The 10132-nt window shown below is 35.3% G+C and overlaps 1 protein-coding gene across 1 annotated transcript in view; it reads left to right on the top strand.

The window, feature by feature from the left end:
* Nucleotides 1–3597: 3597 nt before the first annotated feature.
* LOC107734380 (cytoplasmic protein NCK1-like) overlaps nt 3598–10132 on the top strand; it is a 60550-nt gene continuing 54015 nt past the window's right edge. Inside the window, exon 1 of the mRNA XM_016546321.1 lies at nt 3598–3757. The gene's annotated coding sequence lies outside the window, so the exon portion shown is untranslated. The remainder of the gene's footprint in view (nt 3758–10132) is intronic.

The raw sequence follows: 10132 nt of genomic DNA, 5'->3' as shown, positions 1-10132 counted from the left end.
ATGAATAAAATATTGTGTTTGATTGGAAGCAAGACTCTTTTAAGATTCTGTACTTATTTTGATATCTCAATATGCACAGTTATATGCATTTTATTTAGCATTTACCATTGTTTTTTTTGTTTTTTTGGCCATTTCCTACCTATTCTTCAGGTCATGACTCACCAGTTAAGAACAACTGCTCTAATCTAACCTTTCGGTTAGGGTCATCCATATTTACGTGGGTTATATATCTAAAGAGAACAAAAACCCTGTTGTAAAAACGTTATAAATGAACTTGTATTGATTTTTCTTCCATTCTTTCTCGGTATGCCAAGGCGATCGATACAATCCCTGCCTGAGTGATGGAGGAATTTGTGCTTGGAATTAGACATCATTGTTTTTTTGTTTTTGTTTTTTTTTATCTCATCAGACTTGAAAGAAAACCTCCTTTGATAAGATTATGCAACGACAAATGATGTATTATATAGGCACAGAGGAAGTGTCTTCCATTTCAGTTCTGAAATTTTCTGTGAACTTATTCGACTCACTCTCATGATTATGTTGATAAATATCTGTTCATATTTTATCATCATAACCATCATCATTTTTGTAGCTGTGGTGCATTGGGTTGTGCACATGCTCTATGTCTTCATTCCCCATCTCTTGCTTCCGATATGAAGTCTGTACATGTACAGTATATATATGTACAGGTCCTCATGTTGATGGTCTGTGGTAGGATCTTATGAAATTAGTCCCACTCTAAATAACCCTAGCCACTCTGCTGTTTACCAGCTTCATTTTCAGTGGTATTTAATTTGATTCTCTTTTGTTTATACCCTCACACAAAGGTTAGAATTAAGATCAAAGTAATCATTGCTCCCCTCAAAGCTGTGGTCATGATGAATCGCTGCTTGGTTTGTTGCCAGGGCCTAGAGATATTTTTGTAATAAATCTTTTAAATGGCAGAGCATGAGATTTCCCCAGTGCTCCACAAGGTGGCACGTTGGAGGCTGTTTTCTTAAAGGAATTAATAAATCAAGAATGATGTCACTATTTACCCAGCCTCACATTGTTTCATACCTGTATGATGTTTTTTTCTGTGGAATACAAAAAGGGGATTTGATTGCAGCTCTTTTCGATACAGTTTGTCAAGCTCCAAAGAGGAACAAAAAAAGATACATAAAAAATTGTACAATTTGTGCAATATATTCAAAGCTATTGCATATCTATATAAGACCTGGAATATATCGCACAGTCATTTGAACTACTTATGGTGTATTTTAGTTAATTTATGGACTGTCTTTGCTGTATGAATATTCTTTAAAGAATAAAATAACAGTATACTGTATGGGTTTGGAACAACATGACCTTCTTCTATTCATTTATAAAAGAAGAGGGGGAAAAAACTAATTCTAACAGTTAAAGGAATAGTTCACCCATGATAATTTGCTGAAAATACTCACCCTCGGACCATCCTAGAGATGAGTTTGTTTCTTCATCAGAACAGATTTTGAGAAATGTAGCATTGCATCAGTGTCTCACCAATGGATCCTCTGCAGTGAATGGGTGCCGTCAGAATGAGAGTCCAAACAGCTGATAAAAACATCACAATAATCCACAAGTAATCATTAAGGCATTTTAACTGTTACTTCTGGCTAAAATACAAGTCCACTATCAATAATATTGCTTCCTCCAGTGGAAAAAGTCATCTCATCTGAATCAGGAGAGAAATCTGCACAGATCAAGCACCATTTACAGTCCAAAACAAATATGTGGGTGGATTTTGATGTGAGAGAAAACAGGGGATGGACTTTTTCACTTGAGGAAGCATGTTATGAGTTATGGACAGCAACGGTTTAGCATTAAAAAAAAGTCTTAGTGAGGTATTTGTTTTCTGACAAATGTGCAGATTTTCACTTCACAAGACATTAATATGGACTAGAGTGGATTACTTGTGGATTATTGTGATGTCTTTATCAGCTGCTTGAACTCTCATTCTGACGGCACCCATTCACTGCAGAGGATCCGTTGCTGAGCAAGTGATGGAACGCTACATTTCTCCAAATCTGTTCCCATGAAGAAACAAACTCATCTACATCTTGGATGGCCTGAGGGTGAGTATTTTTGGATTAACTATTCCTAAAATGTCAGTACATTCACAATTTCATACTTTATCAGTAATTACACTGACTTGATACAATGCTCTTTAATAATCCCTCGATATTTAGGAATTTACAATGAACGATTATGCATTGCTATCCAGTCACTTTTAATGTTCCATTCCTCCTCAAAGTAATATTATCATCGCATGTTCACCCAGTTCTTCATGAATTCATATGCCTGAATTCACAGAGTGAAGTAACATGTCTGAATCAGGGAGTTCTGAGCACTGGTTCCCTCTCAGTGTAGTGAGGGATACTGTGAGTGCGAGGATGCTGGATTCTTGGGGTGTAGACCGTGCTCATGAGGCTCTGGAATTAGAGACAGGAGGAGGCAGGGGTGGTGCAGGACACATACAGTAAAGTCCATCTGTTAGGACAGGAAACAGATTGCATCCTGCAGCGTGTTGTGCACTATCTAATGGCTCTATCAGCCATGCGTGAGGGACTTTGAATATGGTCATATCAATGTAACTCATTCAGGTGCGTTTAGAGATAAACTGATAGTAAATTCAGAAGATTAGGCGTTATACACGCAATGCATGCTTTCATCTTATGATGTAGTATACAGTTCGGTCCAAAGGTTTGAGATCACTGCTTGAATTTTTCTAATTTAATGCAAAATTTTTGATTACAAATTATATTATGAGCATAAAAAACATGAGTTAAGTAAAAAAAAATGTGAATGTTAGAAAGACTAAGCAAGATACTTCTTTCTTTTGCTTTAAAACATGAAAGCATGATCATTGTGACAAATTTGCTTTCAAATTTTTTAATACAATTGTTTTTTTTTTTGTTTTTTTTTTGCCATAGCATTTCTTTCTTTAAAATTACGAAAATACATAATTTTCAAATTTAAATGAAAAAAAAAAAAGAAAATCCATGTAATCTCAGACCTTTGGACTGATCTGTACACGAATCATGGGTAACAACAAATCCCCAATTAACTACTAATATTATTACTAATAACTAATAACTAATATTATTAAGTGTGCTTGAAAGCTATGCACGCCAGTGATGATCTTCTGCAATATTCAGTGATATTAATGTAACAGATAGTCATCTATGTCAGTGTTTCCCAACCTTTTTTTAGTCGCGGCACCCTTTGGAAATTTTAACAAACTTGTGGCACCCTACAACATTAATTCTGTCACAATATTTGAATTTCTAACTTCGATATGATAATTTGAAAAGTATAGATATTCGGTACAACAGGGAAGAACTGCAGAATATAATGTCATACAGATATTTTTAATATTATTTAAAAAATTTATTCTGATTCTGATTCTGATTCTGGTAATATGTAGCTACTTTCGGGACGTATACAGCGTATACAATTGATGGACGTGTGCACTGACCAATGAGCAGAGAGATCACTCTTGGCTAACCAATGGGTAAACGAGTAAGCTCTAGACAGCCCCGCCTCTTACAGCAGGTTAGATAGCGCAGCAGTGCATTGAGTAGAACCGCAATTCTCACGCTGGATACATAGAAACCCTTCCCGTGAAAACCATCAGCGAACATGTAGCTGAAAAACACGCCTGTGATCTAAATAGTGCTGATCATCGAGTGTGCGCTGGATACACGGGAGTCAGGGGTGCACATCGGATCGCTCAAGGGTAAGATGACAGATATTTATGAGAGTTCATGGTCTGATTGTAGCGAATAGAGCTAAAGCAGTAAATCCGAGGGTGGTTCTGGGTAGAAATATTTATCTTCATAACGACAGAAATATAAGAAAGTGGAAACAATCATAGAGATAACTCAGTGTAATTGTAAAGGGATTGTGTAAAGGCTGTGGTCAGGCCTCACATTGCTGTGATTTTCATTCATAGATAAATACAGAAAATGTTGTGGCCTGATAATGATTCATATTAAAAACATGAATCATACACAAACTGCTGTGATGTTTGTGTTCTACAGGCCTTTATGGCATTTACATTGAAATCTCAGTGCACTATGCAGTGCTGTTTGCATTATAGGGGTCTTTGTTGAAATAAAAGGCAGTTTTATTTGATTTAAACTCCAAATATTGCTTTTCATCATTGTTCATGATATATGATTATGAATTTCGATTGTGACATCTGTTTAGATGGGATTTCCTTATTGGTATTTGATTTAAGATCATGTTGATGTATTATGCAACAGCTATCAAGAAAGCACCAAATAGACAGAGACTGCTAGATTTAGTTTGCTCAGTTAAAGGCAGGGTATGTGATTTTTCAAAAACACTTTAGAAAACTGATTCGGACCGAATAGCAAAACAAACTTGTAGCCAATCAGCAATAAGGGGCGTGTCTTACTCGTGATGTGGAGGAGAGAGAGCGTTCAGTCCGAGCCGAGCGACAGAAAGATAGAGATGGCGGATAAAAAACAAAAGAGGAAAACGTCTGCGGAACGACAAGGCAAGAAGTAGGACCCGTAGACATGGTGTAACATTGGTTTTGCTTTGTTTCACAGAACTAATCGTTGGCTGGGTTGCGTACGTATATGTGGGGCGGAGCTATCAAAATAGGGGCAAGACCCATTTGGGGTAGGGGCGTGTTTGTTTTGGTGATTTCAAATATCAACATTGGCTACCAGAAATCACTTACTCTGCCTTTAATGTCTGATAGTGTTGGTTTGTGATCTGATTTCAGGCTGGAATTGGTCTTTATGGTCTGTATAAATCAGCTGGGTTCTGTTGAATGTAATAGATCAGTATGTGTGTTCAGTTCTTTAACACTGAACTGTGAGTTAGGATCAAATTCGTGTGAGATTTCTCAGCAAACGCTGAAGTGTCCACGCAGATCAAGGGGAAAAGCCTAAATGGCACATTCCACAAAGAAAGTTCACTTTAGTGTCTCGTGTGGTTGATCTAACGTAAAATTAATAGGTAACACTTTACAATAAGGTTCATTAGTTAACATGAACTGAGAATGAACAATACTTCTACAGCATGTATTCATCTTCATGTTAATTTCAACATTTACTAATGCATTATTAAAATCAAAAGTTGTGCTTGTTAACATTAGTTAATGCACTGTGAATTAACTTGAACTAACAATGAACGCCTGTATTTTCATTAACTAACATTAACAAAGATTAATAAATACTGTAATAAATGTATTGCTCATTGTTCGTTCATATTAGTTAATAAATTAACTAACGTTAATGGAACCTTATTGTAAAGTGTTACCAATTAATAATGAAAAGTAGAAATTAATACGTTGGAATGATATAATTTACTCATCTAAAATCAAATCAAATTACAAATACAATTAAAATAAAAAAAATTAAAATAAACTACACACACACACACATATATATATATATATATAGAGAGAGAGAGAGAGTTTATAATAGAAAAGGTACAAATAATGTTATTTCTTAACATTCATAATTTTAGGGAACATGAGGTGATAAAGACCAACCTCTCACTTAACAAAAATGATTTTCTTACTCAGTGGTTTTGTCTTGTTTTCCTCTATAAATATCTAAACTTTCTTAAATCAAGATTACAGGAGAAGCAAAACGACGTAAGATAGTTCTAGTTTTCTGAATAAAATTGTGAGTTTATGTTTTAAGCATAAACTCAAGTAATTTAGCATCTGAAGTAAACGTATCTTGGCTGTTATGAGTGTTACCTTGGCTTTATTTGAAAAAATATGATTCCCAATGCTCACAAACTTCCCAGAATACTGAGTGCTCTGTTGGTTACAGTTTACTTCCTTTTTAATTATAAAATTATAAAAAATATTTATTTATTTGTGGAAAATACTTTGTCATCTAAAGTATAAGTATGTTTATTTTACAATTATTTTTTAATCCATTTTCAAATGATTTCAAATTTCTTAAATATTAATTAATAAATACAATTATATCGGCTTTATATCGGCCATCGGCCACCCGGCTTTCCAAGATATCGGCATCGGCATCGGCTGTCAAAAAACACACATCTTGATTTAGGAATGTTTAGATGTTTGACAAGAAAAAAAAAGTATAAATAAGAAAATCTTTAGTACGAGGTTGGCCTGTCCCACCTCACGTTATCTAAAATTATGTATGTTAAGAAATAACATTATTTGTGATTTATAAATCATCTGTATTATTTCTATACGGATGTTTTACATTTTTAAACTCGTTCTACAATTGACTTTAATTTCAAGCTCAAACATTTAACCAAAGCTATTGATAAAACAAATAAATTTCTTTAAATGTGAGAATTATAAGTTTAGTGATAATTACAAACCAACATTTGGTCCCAACTATGTAGTCACTACAGATTGAAAGTGTAATGTAGGTTAAATTTGCAGCGCTGTCCTTAAATCATGTAGGTCAGGAGGGATGTGCTATTCTTAGAAATCATGTTTGCCTGACGATGATCACTTCACTTGCATTGATTGAAGTCATATCTACAGATCAGAACATCCCAGAGACTTGAGCGTGGGCTCTTTTTGCTTTTGAAACCACGCATAACACCCTAGCAACCACATTGCGACACTTAACCTCCTGTCACAGTACACACAGCTTTTTATTTATTTATTTAATTATTTTTTTTCATTTTTCACACACGTATTCATACACACCTGGTCCAGCCAGTGAGTCAGCTGCTAATGTCCCCCTTTCTGTGTTTTTTTGTTTATCTGGTGGCCTGTGTGACTGAGCTTGACATTATGTGAATAACAGGGATGAGCAGTCATAACTACTGTTATTTGATTCTCTACTGTCGTCTTATTAAAGTAACCCCGTATTCGGCGTCTGGGCGACGGCCGAGATACAGTAGTCCTCCTTTTTTGCTTTTTTCCATGACCTCACAGTTGTGTGTATGAATGTTTTGGGGCCCTGGGGCCTGTTGCAGCTGGTGAGTTTCTGTAATTATTGTCACACTGACAGCTCTCTCCACAGCCTCTCATTAAGATAAAAGAGAGAGAGAGAGAGAGCTAGAGACCAAACTCGAATGAATGAGAGAGAGACATTTTGTTGTAATTATTGTCACACTGACAGCTCTCTCCACAGCCTCTCATTAAGATAAAAGAGAGAGAGAGAGCTAGAGACCAAACTCGAATGAATGAGAGAGAGACATTTTGTCTGGGGCCCCAGATCCCACTGAGCTGAGGGGCCCGGGATCAAGGAGAAAGGGTTGGGGAAAATAGTGAAAGCAGCTATTTATATTTTGCCATTTCCTCCGTTAGGGGAGAGTCCCCCCATGAGCGGGATTCACAGAAATTGGACGGTGTATATGCGGTCTGCGGGGACCCGTCTCTTTTCTTCACCACCGTCCCCAAACGTGCCTGTGGAAGCACAGCGGTCTCATTGAGTCCTCGACCCCCCGCTCTCAGAGCAGCACCTGCTGTTCAGGCGCCTGCAGTGACGTGGCATTGATTTGCCGCACGCGTCTGTCTTTCACTGCTTTTGTCAGTGCAGTCAGCCAAAAGCTACTGCAGTGTTACGTTTCTGGGTCTTTAAGTTCACTGAGACTGCTTGGCCTGAAATATGGTTTTTACAAACAAAAACTTTGGCTTTTTGAATGCTAATGACTGTGTTTAAATGTTGATAAATATATTTTTAAAATGGATGTAATACATTATCTTAGATTTTAATGTAAAATATATATTTTAAGATGTTTTTATACCCCTATCTATTTTCTAAATGAATGTTTTGAGCTTGTTGTGACTGATTCATTCATTTCATTTCCATACGATTCATGTACATTTTATTTAATTAAATTTTTTAAAAATATTTTTACATTTTAATCTGGTCTTCTCTGTGCAGATTCTTATTTGAATCTCTTGAATTGATTATGTATAAATTGGATGTGTTTTTTCCCCCAACCTTTTTTAAAAATGTAATTACATTCATTTGTAGGGATGTAACGATTCACTCAACTCACGATTTGATTCTATTCACGATAATGATTTCATGATTTGATTTTCTCACGATTCTTCACGAAGACAAATTATAAATGAAAAGGTGTCCTTTTATTATTGCTTGGACAAAATGCTGCACATGTCTTTGTGAAACAGAAATATGTCAAATAATAAAACTAAATTAAAATTTTAAAACAAACCCCAAATCTAATCAAATAAGACAAGAAAATCTCTTCTTATAAACAAAGGCTACCTGTGCTTTTTCCATTTAAAATTAGAGGCAACCACTGCTTTTGAATCACAATTAGGGCTGCACGATAAATCGCATGCGATATTTAATGCGCATCTTATCAGTAAAGCCGGTTCTGTAATCAGCGGTAAATCTCCATCACGTGCGTGCTTTCACATTGAGCAGCATTCCCTTCGGATAGCGCATCAAGAACCGAGTTGACCTGGTACCGTTTTCATTTTTTTAGTACCGACTTGGTACCGAAGTACCGGGTCTTTTGAGACGAGATGAAAAGAAAATACCATCTAAACTTTTCTGAAGACATTCAGTTCCCCTCAGAGATACATTCATATAAACTGCCACCCCCAAATTGATTCGTTTAACATCTCAACCGATTTGAATCGTCACATATTTGTATCGATTTTAAACCGGCTCGTGGTGAATCGTTACATCCCTATTCATTTGATCTAACGTTACCTGCTTGTCTGACTATCTATGTCTACACTCTAAAAAAAGAAGAAAAAAAAACTGGGTTAAAACAACCAAATTTAGGTTATTTTTAACCCAAGGCCTATGAAAATATAGGACATAACACATTTTGGGTTAATTTTACCCAGCTAATGGGTTGATTCATTTTTACTTTAATAGCTTATTTTTTTTACTTCATATATCAATTAATGTTTACAGATGAACTTAAATCCTCTAAACTTGTGTAAAATACTCCACACAACCACTGGTTTGCATGATAACGTCCTTTATTTTCCTTTATTTAGATCATTTACAGCATTGTTTATATTGTTTTTAATAGCCTATGTAGGGCATACTTATTGCCTATATTTAAACTCGTTTAACCCTTAAAGACCTAGAACATTTTTGGGGCACCTGACACATCTGCAATTTTCTTTGTTTTTTAAGACCTATTCTAGCAGTCAGCATCAAGTGTCATATATCATAAACAGGAGAACTTTAAGTTTCAGTCTAGCTAATTTAAAGTCCCAGTTTTCCTTTTGTTTTCTCTAAGAATTAATGAATTTCCAGAATTTTAAGAAAAACACAAGCAACAATTTGGTGTTTTTTACTGTGTACTCAAACAGAAACTCCTGAAGTTTGGATTTTTTTCTTTAGAAAGTTGTATCTGGGTGTTTTACACTTCCAAATAAAATGTCTTATTTGTCTACATATAACATTCCCCAAGCAAGTTATAGCCATTTATTACAATATTGTTAGGCGCTTTTCAGTGAAAAACAGGTCTATTTTGTTTACTAGCAATATAGATGTGTCTAAAAAACATTTAGGGAGTAAAGAAAATGGAATCAGTGTTATATAATAACAAAACACCGTAAAAAAGTGACTTTTTTTTTAGAGAAATATATTTTCAATCTGAGTATGAACAACAAACACAAACCATGCAGCTATTTAGTGAAAACAATTGCACAATTTGTCTTCTGCAACAAAAATACAAACCGTGCAAATGATTCACAAACTACACACAAATTGACAGAGAAATATACAGAGTGCAACAGAAAAAACAGTGAAAATGATCTTTATGAACTATATAAGAATTATTTACATAATATACATAATATAAATGGATCGATCCACTGGCTGTCGCTGCGTCAGAATCGATTTTACCGGGACATCGCCTAGCGACGCGAAGACATAAATTCCAGTGCTTTATCCAATATGTACCGCTGTTTCATCCTTGTTTTTGGTTTGTTTTATGTCAAAGTACTCAGTCGTGTGTTTTTCTGGGCTTTTTCAGAGAGTTCTCTCATGCAAATGTGTTATTTTGTGTTTGTTTTCGTGCACGCACGACAGACTTTACTTTCACTTTGTGTTTGTTCAAATTTACAATGAAAAATCCTAAATGGTGGTTCAAAAGACCAAAACCTATGTTTATTGGTTGAATATGGGAC

Source organism: Sinocyclocheilus rhinocerous, unplaced genomic scaffold (assembly GCF_001515625.1).
Source record: "Sinocyclocheilus rhinocerous isolate Xijiao unplaced genomic scaffold, SAMN03320098_v1.1 scaffold940, whole genome shotgun sequence".
NCBI classification, from domain to species: Eukaryota; Metazoa; Chordata; class Actinopteri; order Cypriniformes; family Cyprinidae; genus Sinocyclocheilus; species Sinocyclocheilus rhinocerous.
The sequence above is the reverse complement of the archived record's forward strand: the minus strand, read 5'-3'. Positions and strand labels throughout refer to the sequence as shown.